Raw genomic sequence first — 13,962 nt, 5'->3', positions numbered from 1 at the left:
CCACAACATGTAGATATTAAACAAAGGTGTGTTTGTCCACTGCACAGTCTGTTGTCTCAGATGTCTCCCTCAAAGTTCATGAGTGCGGTAGTTTTTTTCTCAGTGAGGATAAGCCATCAGGCATGAAGAGGTCTTTGAGACAGCACACTGAAAATACAGTAAACCAAAAAGATTGTCTTGCCAATAGGATTGGTTAGTCAAACTGAGTGCACAAAGAGATAAATTTCATTCACCGCTTTAGTGTGTGTGTTTCTTTGCTTGTGTTATAGTGTTAAGGTGCACAATTAAACAATTGTTTAAAAGGGTGTTTAAATGTTTTACCAGATTTGTGTTATTTGGTCTAAAGGTCAGACAGAAGATATATTTTTAAATTCCTGAATTACATAATCTTTGGCACAATTTATGCATTGTTTTTAAACTGACTGTTTAAAAGTAGCGTTACACAGTCTCACAGTATACAAAGCAAGAATGTGCCAAAATAATAAAGTAAATGTAGCATGTTTTGAAAACCATATTTAAATCTTTCAAATTTTTCAAATTACTGGCAGTTTGAATTTTGTTTTGGGCTGATATTATATTAATAGTAAAAAATAAGAATAAAAAAACTTCACTCGAGTGGCGAAACGCCCATATAAGACACTGGTAACGACACTGGTAACATAACGTTTTATGTTGCATTGCTGATGATAAATAACCCTAGTAACGAGCTACAGCTGAAGCGGAGCTTGTGATCACCAGCTGAGACACACCCCTCATATAGCACATGAGACATGCAAGATGAGACAGTGATTGTAACAACTAAGACAATAATAGCCTAAAGAACTTAAGCCTAAAAGAATTGTTCTTTCTTGTCATTATAGAACACTTTTAGCATAAAATGTTCCTTGGAGTTAGATGAAGAATCCCAATGAATCTTTTTTTTCCTGAGAGTGTATTTACATTTTTACTACATTTTAAGCCAAAGCCATTTTAAAAATCTGCAGACTGAAAATCAAGTCACACCAGTCAAAACACTCAGGTTCCCCAACATTAGATGATTTAAAAGTTTTATGCTCACCTTTTTTCTCTCTCTTTTTTTGAACTTTGTTTTAACTTACTCATCTGTTACCTCTCTTTCTTTTTGTAAATTATTGAGTTACATAATATGTCCACTTATATATTTTCTTATTCTTGGTCTTTCTCACAGAGATCCAGACAACAACAAGAAATTAAAAAAAAATGTAAGTAAAATCTTATATCTTAAAATCTTAAATCTTATAAAATCTTATGTGTAAAATCAAGACTGATATGTGTATATCAGTAAACTTTATACGTTGTAGCATTAATATATATTTTAAACTAATTACTATAAGTTGTGGGCATGAATCAATTCATATTTTCTTTTTCAGTCAAAATCAACAGCTAGCTTTTGTAAAGTTGATTTTACATTGCATTTCAACATTCTCAGATCTCATTATGTTGTCATCATCAAAGGTTTTAAATTTTGAACTTGCACAATTACATGTGTTCTGTACACTAGGACTAGATAAATCAAAAGTGTGCATTATTTAAGATGAAACAGTAAACAGAATGATAAAATGTCTCCTTTGATATTTTGTAATAACAAAGAAGATTATTCTTAACACACACAATTGTAGACCCCTGAATGATAATGCATATGACTGAAGAACACTGCTTTTTCAGATGATTTGTGATCATGAAGTGGTCAAGGAGTATTATCATAAATACTATACAATACTTTCAATGTAGAATTCAGATTGGCTCTTTATTTTAGTTTAACTACAGATGCTCTGCATGTGAAGGACTCAAAGTGCTGTAAAACCCCAAAATACACCATATACTGTATAGTACACTGTCATTTAAAAATTTGGCATTGATTTGGGGTTTTTTGGGGTTGATCAAAAGAATATTTAATGCACTCTAAGGCAGCATTTAAAAAATGCAATTAAAAATAACTGTTCCCTGTCTGTCCATCAAGAGTTATGTCTTGCTTGGAGCCCTGATTAGCTCCGATTAAGAAAGCGACAATAAAATTTAGCAAGTGGTTAACTAATCCTGCACTGGTTGTTTAGCATCTCAAGGCGAGGCTGGAGGTGTCCTGTTGGTTGCACCGTACTAGCCCACTTGGACCTGGTTTTCAGAACTCAACTTCTCAGCCCTTCCTGGTGCATTCCTCTGGGGAAGGACCTCCTTTCTCAGGGGGCATGGCACCGTGTGTCACTTATGTCAGATCTGTGGAACTTCCATGTGTGGCTCCTGGAAAGGACACAGAAGACTTGAGCCTTAACCACAGGCTGTGGGGAACACTGTACCCAGGCTAGAGCTCCTCTACAGAGGCAAGCCTATGCTTTAAAGTAGAGTCTGTTCTTCTTGCAGAAAAGACCCCTTCCAGGGCTTTGCTAGAGCCAGTTTTCTCTTGTAGTAAACTCACGTCTTCCCTTGACAAAGTGTTCCGTCTGTCTCTGCTTCTATTTGTTCCTCTTCCTTCATTTTTTGGGATGGGACCATACAGCGATATTGTGTGTATGCTTTACTGCCTCAACCTTAGGTCAGTACATACCAGCATTCCACATGTCACCTCCTCTTGGTCAGGATGTGGTCTCCGTAGCATCCTTCTTGAGAAGGCCGCTTCCCGATTTTCTGCCATCTGTACAACAAATAGAAGAGGTTAGCACCCACTTGGAAGGTTGGAAGTCCTTCTGGTAGACATTTTTCTATTTTAGGAATAGCGGGTTGGCTTCTCAGGTAGTCATGTACTCACCTCTGGTCCCCTGTAGGCACCAAAGGTCAGTGGTTGCTCTGGGGCAATGGGAGGGTTATATTATTTGCATAACATTTGTCTGACATGCCAACAATTGCATAGCTATTAGGTGGTAACAGGTTCAGGTTGTGGCCTTTTCCATTGGACTGAGTCTGTTGTCACAACATAATTTGTAGTGACTGACAGACAGTGAATGTCTTGGTTATGTATGTAACTCTCATTCCCTGATGAAGGAGCGGAGAAGTCTGATGAGTGATTTACACCTGTAGCCTATTTATACCCATGTGATGGGAAGGGGCTCAGGATTAGTTAAACACTTGCCCAATTTCATTGGCACATTCTCTTAATCAGAGCTAATCGGGGCTCCAAGCAAGACCCCAGTCTGTTGTCACAACATAATGTCTCTGTTCCCTTCGTCAGGAGTATAGAGGTTACATGCGGTTAAGTTTTCTATTTAAATAATTTGAAAATATAATTTCTTCCTCTGATTATAAAGCAGAATGTTAGGCAGCCATTACTCTTTTCTTTACTTTTCAGTGTAAGTTTATATTATAATCTTGATCTTACAACACAATGTAATTTCATAAGAAGTTCAACTCAAAAATACTGATGCAAACTGTTGTGTTTATTGTTTTTTTAAAAGTGTATATCACAGTTTAGCACTTTAGTTTTTTGTGTGTTTTCTACTTAAAAAGAAATAAATGCACTTAGTTAATGAATAAGTGAGCATATAGACAATAAGATACACTGTCTGAGGAATATTTTCACTGTGTTCTTTAGGTTTTAATCAACATCTATTGCTTGGGCCGAGGCAGCCAAAAGCAGCACCACATACATGGGCCCACCTGGACCTGCACAAATTTGAGGATTACTGTCACAGATGAGAAAGGTAAAAAATAAATCCAAACCACTTGCATTTTATTGTCATTAACATTAAAAATGTGATTTTTACTATAATTGGTGGCATGTACAGAACAGAACATCAGTCTGACAAATGTTAACTTGTTCTCCTTTTTGAGAGTGAAATCTTTACTTTTTATTTCTTATTATAGTAGTATATAGTGTTGATTTTGCAGCATTTTTGTACTGTTTTGCAGTAGGAACCTACCAATAATGAGTAAAAAGGTTGTTTTTAGGAACATAGGTGTGGTGTTCGATAGCAATCTTTCCTTTAAAAAAAAATAATTTGATAGCATTCAAAACTATATGGCGACAGGCAGCTGATGCACAATGCGGTCGTGATAATTTGTTTAATCCTGCTGTTTATATTGTCAAATAAAAAAATTAGATTTTTTTTTGCTGCATGCTTAGGTGTTCCCTCTGGCCTGGAACTAACATTAATTCAATATATAATCGGAAATTAAAGCTATTAGATTTGAGAGAACCACGCCTGGATTGCAGCAATGAAGAATGGCAGAATAACAACTAGCAAATCTTGGATCAGTGCAAATTTCGGGTAAGGAAATTTCATTTTAATAACTTTTGCGCGCATTTATTTACGTTAGCGTGTTGATTGTTGTTTAGTGAAAATAGCAAGCTTTTATTACCATTTATTGCCAAGTGTTGTGTGGGCTATAATTAAATATGAGTTCACATTAGTTGTCTAGCTAACTTTCAGCAGATAAATTCAGTGAGTAACCCATAATAGAAATGTATACTGTAAACTTGAATGCTGTATAGTGTAACAGTTAACTGCAGTAGTTCACAAAAGTTAATGATAAACATTTTTTCATCACTTGTTAAGCTTGTCTAATGTTGTACTGATATATTAAACAATAATAGTGTGTTAATTTTAACTATTGTGCTTTAAGTTAAATAATTGCTTTCTCCTTTTGTCTTTAGAAAAGCCATCATCAGTAATGCAAGGCAAGACACATAAGCCAGTGCAGGAAGACAGAAAGTACAGCTGATCGTCCTGCCAGGCCAAACTCACATGTGACCATATGAACACCCAGAAAGTTTGAGAACTTCAGGATGAAATACTTAAAGTTGCTTATAGCCAGAGCCAGATACTGACTGCTGCTTTTGATATTGATCACATATTAAAAATTTGGTGGAAACTGTTGAAAGTGAGAGGATGTCTTTTTATATACAGTACTTGCCAAAAGTCACACGTTACATTACTATTACGTTACAGTACTATGAGTTATTACTATTAGACACATTACTATTTTAATGTTTTTTGAAATATGTCTCTCATGTCTTGTATGTTTTATTAAATATTCATTTACATTAAAAAACAGTAACATTATAGAAAAGTTTTTGTTTTAATATTCTTTATATTTATTCATATGACAGGTTCCTTTGCTCCAGTCTTGAGGGTGTTTAACCCATGACTATTACGTCTCACGGTTACACAACTGCCTTGAGGCTCTAATGCCAGAATCAAACAATGTCATGTACATTGTTAGATTCTGGCATTAAACTATGCAACTAATTAGTCTCGTCTAAAGCAGTATGTACAGCCCTCACACTCACACTGTCTTCAATTTAAATTTTTGATCGTCTCTAATTCTAAAAACTTCTATATTGTGCACACTGTTTCCTGCATTTATCATGTATGAATCCTGGTTGCCAACAGAGATAACCCGATACATGTGGCAAGAGATGCAGGTGACAATCTCAGAAGAAGTAATTTATTCACAGTGAGTGAAGGATGATTCACTTACCTCTGTTGTTTTTAATGAGCTTGTCTAAAATTGAGCAGAAAAAGAAAACAATAGGCGTGAAGTAGAAAAATGAGTGGAAATACAAGTGATAAGATGACTGGCTACAAATGCGGCACGCATTACATATGTTGTTTTTAGATTAAAAGCAAAATAAAAACAGTTGAATTAGTCAGATTAGTTTAATAGATAATATCAAAAAATATTGAAATTAAGTTATATTTGATCACTTTAAACAACAGAGAGTGATAAATAGAAAAGCGAAGCTACACAGGCTACAAGCATAAAGTTTTCAGCAGATGGCAGCAACTGACTGAAAGGAGCCCTTTTCATAAATACAGTATCTTCATGGAACATATGTGTTTCTCAAATTACTGGGAGCACGATAAAGTAAGTTGGCCAGACTCTCAAGTGTCAGGCATAAAAAAAAAAAAAAAAAAAAAAAAAAAAAGATATGCCAGGAACACTGCCTCACATATGCTCATTGATCCCACTCAAACAATACCACAGATGAATTACACAAACAGTGAACTTGTAACAATGACTTAGAAGCTTTTGACCTAAGAATGATGAGCGAGGAGCTACCCAGGAGGAGTTTCTGGGACATGATTTATATCTATTGGTTTTTACCAATCTGACAGCCCTCGTTCTTGCAGGGTGAACCATTTCAAAAGGGGTTGAACAGTCTCTTCAGGAGTACAGATGGTACTGATCCTGTCATGTCAGTTTCACTTTCCTCCACACATCTATATCAAGTATATCAGAAACCAAACCATCATGAATATGCTCAAATCCTGCACTAGAACTCAGATTTTTGGTTCCCTTGTCCACTGATGAACTGGTTCATCAGTTTTATTACCAACAGTTCAGAAGTTCCAAACAGTGATCCTTTCTTCATTGGGTAAGAGATTGAAAAGCATAAAGGTAGGTTCCTGTGAACCACCTTCTCTCTGATTAGTCCAAATGTTCCTGACATGGTAGGTATGACATCTTGTATCCACAGATACAAGAAATATATCTACCTTCCTCCCATTTCCCCCTTTGTATGAGCTTTAAAAACAGCAGAAACTTGTTCTAATGGATGCCCAGCCAAAGCAGATCCTGTACCATTTCTTCTTATATCAGTTCAGATTTTCCCAGTAGATGATCGTAAGGTTCAGCCACAAGTCTATGACTCACATGACTGGGGACAAACGGTTGGCAGCTCAGCACATCAGTAATCTGCGTTGTTAGTGCCGGGTATATACTGGATGTCAAATGTGTACCATGCCAACTTAGTCACCCACTTCTGTTCACATGCGTCTAGTTACAGCTTTGTTAAAATTCAGTGATGATGGTAATGATCAGCTGCAACATGAGTCGACAAACCTGACACTTCCATTTTCCATTTCACACCATTTCAACTTTCTTCACCTTTTTCCTCATCAAGCCCCGATTGTCTCACTGCTCTAAAAATCACGAATATATTGTTCATCACAACATGCTTACTTTATAAGGGAATTTAGCCAACAGTTATCAAAGCAGATTCTGAGACCTTCACTCCAGAGAGGAACGTTTGCTTCCTTGGATTTTTTTCAGACTGATGGACTTATGGTCATATGGATTCAGCATTCTAACCTGCCCTTACCAGCGTCATGAAACCACCGCCACGGCCTACTATGATACCCTTCTTATGTGTTGGTGACTTGATAAGCTCAATTAACACAGCACTGCCTTTAATAGTGCTGAAGAGAGCGTAATGACTTGATCCACGGAAATCATAAACATGAACATAAACTTAATGGCATAAATAAAGGATATTGCATGTATTCTCTCATATGTTATTTGCTTATATTTTATAATACTTTATGATTATTTAATCAACATATCAAAATTCCACACACTGAGAAAACTACAGTCCTAGCATCTTGTACAACAGGTAGTACATTCTGAAACATATCGCATTCCCTTTAGGCACAGTCTAATACAGTTTTATTTAGTCGCGACAAGCAGGTAAAATGACCAAATTTGACATAGAGAGTAAGATTTTGGTTTAAATATACAAAGCAAACAAAGAAGATCTATGTTGTAGCTAAAGGGACCATAGGGTTCACAATGTTTCATTTTGCCAAAAGAAAAGCAAATGTTTCCTGTAAAAAAGCACACTACAAATATAAGTCATTATGTACATTATTAATACTTTAGTAATGATTTGGGTACAAATATAATTTAGTTTAATGAAAAACTATATGAATAGAGTTTATTGGTGCAGCAATTTAAACACATACAGTTTTCTAAACAATCTTGTAAATTTAGATTATATTGTAAATATTATATTTATTTTATGTGCTTTGCTTTGACATAATCTATGTTTTTAAAAGCACTATATAAATCAAAGTGATTCATTTACAGTTAGGTCCATATATATTTGGACCCTGACACAATTTTCATAATTTTGGCTCTGTAATAGAATTAAAGTGAAACATTCAAGATTAATTTGAACTACGGACTTTAAGCTTTCATTAAAGGCATTGCACAAAAATAAACAAAGCTAATAATTTTTATACACAGTCCCCATTTTCAGGAGCTCAAACTTTAGTGGACAAATAAATACAGTCAAAATAAAATGTAAATTTTTATATTTTGTTGAGAATTTGTACTTTTTCTTTGTGGGTCTTATTGCATTTGAGTTATACCTTCAACAAGTGAAATACATGCCTAGTCGGGTTGAGATCAGAAGATTGACATGGCTATTTCAAAATAGTTAACTTTTTACCTTCAAAAATTAATGGAGTTGCTTTTTTGCTGTATGCTTTGGGTCATTGTTAATTTGAAGCATTGTCCAGTCAACTTCAGTCAAATCAATCGCTTTTTTATTTAGTGCTTTTAACAATACAAGATTTTATCAAAGCACTGAACAGTATCAAATAGGAGAAAGTGGTAATGTATAATTAAACAAAATTAAACTTTTTTAATTAAATGCAGAGTCTCTGTAATCAAATTGACAATAATGTCGTGCAGCAGTGGCAAAAAGGAACAAAAACCCATCCAAAGAATGGAGAGAAAAAACTTGGTAAAAAGCAGGCTTAGTTTGTACCCGTTCTTCTTTGGCCTTACACCCAGCACTTAATTTCCAGTTAAATTTTACAAACTGAGAAACAGAATGAGAAACAAAACAGATTACTTTTTAGTGTACATTGTTATTCACGGGGAGTGTTCCTAGTTCAGGCTGATCTAATTAATGCCTTCTAACAGTCCTTTAATGAATTTAAATAATAGAAGAGTATTAGTGTGTTATGTAAGATAGGTTTACAGAGATAAATAGGAAATAGAAAATAATCTGCCACTCACGGTGGTTTTCATATTCAGGTATTATCAAACAGCCAGTTTTGAGAATGCAGCGGACGTTCAGGACTATAATGTGATAAGAGCTACGCTTAAGTATTGAGAACTAAACCGTTCAGGGCTATATAAGTAATTAATTCAATTCAATTCAATTCAAAGTTTATTTGTATAGCGCTTTTTACAATAGGCTATTGTTCCAAAGCAGCTTCACAAAAACAAATCATTACACAACAGGATGAATTACAATACAAGAAACTTCAAGATAGAATTAATCCAGAAGCGGAGGTTAAGTTTTCCTCGATGTGTCATACTTGGGAAGGTCATCTCCTCACGGGGTCCACTGGAGAGGCTCGGTACCTAGATGCCTCGGGATGTGCATCCCAAGGTGGAGACAAAGGATAATTAGCGTGGCGACCATTTCATACTATTAGGAATCACAATGTGCTGTAGCATAGGTTTATGAAGAATCTTTATGAGTATGCTTGGCTAAAAAGATATGTCTTTAGCCTAGACTTAAAACTGAGAGAGTGTGTGTCTGATCCCCGAACATTAACGGAAGAGTTATTCCAGAGTTTGGGTGCCAAATGTGAAAATGCTTCGACCACCTTTAGTGGACTTTGCTATTCGAGGAACTACCAGGAGCCCTGAGTTTTGAAATCTTAAAAGCGTGGCCAGGTTGTAGCGAGACAGAAGGCTAGTCAGATAAATGGGGGCTAAACCATTTAGAAACCTTGTAGGTCAGTAACAGTACTTTATAATCAATTCGGAAATTAACAGGCAGCCAGTGCAGGAGGATAAAACTGAGGTTATATGATCATATTTTTCTTGTCCTGGTAAGAACTACGGCGGCTCGTTCTGCACTAACTAAAACATTTTTATGAAGATGCTGGACAACCAGCGAGCAGCGCATTACAGTAATCAGTCTAGATGTCGTCATGAGCATGAACTAAGCTTTTTCTGCATCTGAGAGAGAGAGCATGTCTCTGAGTTTAGCAATATATTTCTAAGATGAAAGTAGAGCAGATTTGTAACATGAATGATATGGTGTTGAACGAAGGACAGGTTGCTGTCAATATCACACCAAGTCTTTAACTGTCGAGATGTAACATTTATATCACATCCATCTAATTGTAGTTTGAGCTCAGAAATTTGCTGTAAACATGTTTCGGGCCGATAAGAAGCACCTCTAGAGAATTTCTAGTCATCCAGTCTTTTATGTCTTTAACACTCTATTAATTTAGACATTTTTGATAACTCATCAAGGCTTAGATGAAATGTATAGCTGTGTGTCATCTCATCTATAACTGTGGAAATTAACCCCGTGCTTTCTAATAATGTTCCCCAAGAGAAGCATGTATACTCGAGGGCAAGTAAGGGGCCTAAAAACTGATCCTTGAGGCACACCACAATTTATAGGCATTATACTAGAGCGGTCTCCGTTTATATCTACAAATTGATAACAGTCTGATAGGTATGATTTAAACCACTTTAAAAGCCTGTCCCTATTACACCAGCGGTGTTTAAACGCGCTCAGGAGAATATTATGATCTATAGTGTCAAATGCAGCAGTGAGATCCAATAAAACTAGTAGCGAGACGCAGCCTACGGTCGGAGGCTGAAACAGGTCATTAGTGATTTTAACTAATGCGGTTTCTGTGCTATAAGTGCGGTCTAAAACCTGACTGGAAACTCCTCATAGGCGTCATTCATCTTTAAGAAGGAGCATAACTGTGCTGACACAACTTTTTCTAATATTTTTGATATAAATGGGAGATTTGATATCAGTCTGCAGTTAGATAATTCATTAGAGATCAAGTTGTGGTTTTTTGATCAGAGTCTTAATAATTGCTAATTTGAATGGATTAGGAATGTGACCTAATGATAGGGAGGAGTTAATAATATTTAGAAGAGGTTCTGGCAGCTGGTAATATATCTTTCAGAAATTTGGTTGGAATGGGATCTAATACACACGTGGCAGATTTGGAGCTTATTGATTAGTTTGTTTTAACTCTTCCTGTCCTATGGTTGCAAAACACTGTTAACTAATTTGCTGGGTACTGAGTAAGGCTGGACTATAGGACAAAGTTAAGGGTTGATTTTCCGTTATTTTAAGTCTGATATTATCTATTTTATTAGTGAAAGTTGTAGCCAAAGTCATTGCTACTTAACTGAGAGGGTGTACAGCGTTCTATTGCTGACCCGATCATTTTATTAATCTAACCACTGTGCTAAATAAAAATCTAGGATTGTTTTGGTTTTGCTTTCAATGAGTTTCACACGGAGTGCTGCTAAGCTCTGGCTGCTTTTAGTGACTGTCTATAAATACACATTATGTCCTTGTAAGCAATTCTAAAAACCTCTGGTTTAGTCTTTCTCCACTTGCGTTCTAGTGAGCAAGTAGCTGTTTTTAATTTGTGTGTATGGCTATTGTGCCATTGTACACTTTTATTCTCTCTAACCTTTTTAGCAGTGGGAGCGACAGTATCTAGTAGTATGCAGTGAAGATACTGCACATACTGCTGGTCATTTGCTCAGATCATCTGCATTCTCAGGTTTGCGGGCTGAGTCAGAAAGGTCTAGTAGGTTATTTGTGATTTATCTACCAGTGGTTGGGATAATGGTTCTACCCAGTTGGTAGCGAGGTGCGGCTCAGTTAATCTCACTTACAGAGAGTTTATAAGATATAAGGAAATGATCAGTGATATCATCACTTAGAGGTAGATATCCGGGTCTAAAGCAGTGATGCCATCTTGAAATAAATTAAATCTATTAACTTAATAACACAGCGAGTTGGGCGAGTCACATTTCTGCTTTGCCAAAAGATGATAATAAATTTATAAGTAGCTCCTCTTTTCTTATTATTGGAGTACATCTACATAGATATTGAAATCACCAGATAATAGAGTACTCTATCTTTAATAATTATTAAGTCTCTATGAAATAAAATCAGCAAAATTCCTTAAGAAAATCCACATGAGTCACAGTGGTCTATAGACAGAATAAGAGAAAGAGAGATAACAGAGATTTCTTTGTTGCATCCATAAAGCAATAACATTAAGATAATTATTAACAGCATTTTAAACAATTAAGATAAAGATTAACAAAATTTTAAAATCTCTCCTGATGCTTGATAGAGGAGCCAGTGCAGTGTTGAGCAGAACCGGGACAATGTGGTCATACTTAGATTTTAGTAAGGACTCCTAGCTGCTGCGTTTTTGGGCCAGCTGAAGTTTGTTTATAAAAGCGTGTGAAGAACCACCCAATAAAGCTTGTGCGTCAGTCTAACCTCAAGGTCAAGAAACATTATGAATTACATTTTAAATATTGACAGCATAGGTTGTAATATGGAATTTTTGAAGGATTATATCAGACAGCAACTCATGGGTTCTAACTGAGAATAAAAAAATAGCAGAAGCAGACCATTCAGTGTTTGACAGTCACTCTAGGATTATTACCTCCCCAAATCAATCCTGCTGGATGATCTGTAGGCGATTGAGTAGCTACTGCTCCATGGTATCTCAAAATTAACATGGTCACCCAGATCCTCATTACACTCTCTCTGCATAGCGCTCATCCAGATCAGGAGACCATGCTGTTAGATTTACTAAAAGAACTGGAATATGTATCCATTGGATGTTATTTCCACCCACCAGTAAAGTTTCGTCATAATTTCCAGAAGGGTTTCTTTTGCGTATACTACTGTCATCAAGCAGGACCATATCAGGAGTGGTTGCCAAATCTTTTATATATTTGTAGTTGAGGAGAAGTAGATGGCAAAAGCTATGAAAAGTGTGCCACTCTTGCCAGTATCTAGAACCACCATCATTAATACTACGTCCACAGCTCCTTCAATTTCTTTTACCTCAGAAAACACTTTCAGGGGACGGATCTGTTTTTCTTCACAGAAGTGTGTGGAGATTACCTTCATACAGGAGGTGTCCAGGGGAAGCATTGAGTTAGGCTTGTATACAGTTTTAAATTTTTTTAAACCTAACTCCAATGTCCATCTGCTAGCCTGGTGGATGCACTCCATTCACTTTTTCATTTAAAGAGAAGTTGCCAAGATATGTATGTGGAACTATGCAGTATGTACTATACAATGTATAAAAACATAAATGTATTCAAAAATTTGACATTTGCCCAATGGACAGTGAGTGTCTTGTGTAGGATCTCAGAAGCTTTTCAGCTGGAGAAAGTACCTGAGAAGCATAAGCAATGGGGCATCAAACCTTCATGTATATCTTGAAAGAGGACTGACTGAGAGGGAATCCCTCTGTTACAGCTACTACTCACAAAATAAATGATTATATTCTGTCTAGGTTGCATAAGGCTGGAGCTTAGACCAAAGCTGTCTGATCATTCGCTTTTAATCCTAAGAATAACTTTTCTTCTTTCTGAAGAAGAATGCTATTTAAGTTTTCTATATCTATGAAATAGTGTATGATTTCCACCTCACCTAAAATGACCTCAAAGCTGTTACACTGATGCACTGGGACTGGGAGTCTGGATAATTTCCACCTTTGTTGTGAGTTGGGTTTACACCAGCCACTTATCTTGATGCCTAGATGAAGTGACTTCTGGTATTCGAAAAGCAGGTGATCTTACAAATCTTGCGAGTGAAACTTGCTGCATGTGCTATTTAGAGTGTTTTTAGACTTAAAGAAGCTAATTTATGCTGACATTCTGGATGCAATGGAATTGACCAGAAACCCATTATGAGCACCTATAGGGCTGAGTAATACCTAGCTTCTGGTAAAAGAGATGCTAATAATACATTGGGAGTAGGAAGTCACTACACAGGTGCCTCAGAATCTGTGTACATTTATTAAGTTCCCTGTAATCTCTATATAATCTCCAAGAACCATCTGAAGCACAAACAGGACAAATTAGGGCTAATGATGGGAAAAGCATTGCTTGATGACACCTACTCTAATAAATAATCCACAATACGTTGTATACATGGATTAGCTTCACCTGGAGTTCCATGCTGTCTGGGGTGGTTGGAGTGCACATCCCTGAATCTTCACTTCCATTAGACTGGCATCAACTCTGCCACATCCTTAATTTGAATCTTGCAAAAACCCTCTGTTTTTACTTAAAAGTTCTGCAGTAGTTCTGAATCTTTCACTGCTGGCAAAGTATCTAAATCATAATCATAAACTGCTGTTATGAACATGTACATCAGGGAAATCTTACAACTTTGTCTTCAAT

At 36.2% G+C, this 13,962-nt stretch overlaps 1 protein-coding gene across 1 annotated transcript in view; it reads left to right on the top strand.

The window, feature by feature from the left end:
* LOC122357265 (LIM and calponin homology domains-containing protein 1-like) overlaps window positions 1-13,962 on the top strand; it is a 159,733-nt gene that overhangs the window by 22,252 nt on the left and 123,519 nt on the right.

Source organism: Puntigrus tetrazona, chromosome 14 (assembly GCF_018831695.1).
Source record: "Puntigrus tetrazona isolate hp1 chromosome 14, ASM1883169v1, whole genome shotgun sequence".
Taxonomy (NCBI): domain Eukaryota; kingdom Metazoa; phylum Chordata; class Actinopteri; order Cypriniformes; family Cyprinidae; genus Puntigrus; species Puntigrus tetrazona.
Note: the sequence above shows the minus strand (reverse complement) of the source record. Positions and strands in the feature narration are given on the sequence as shown.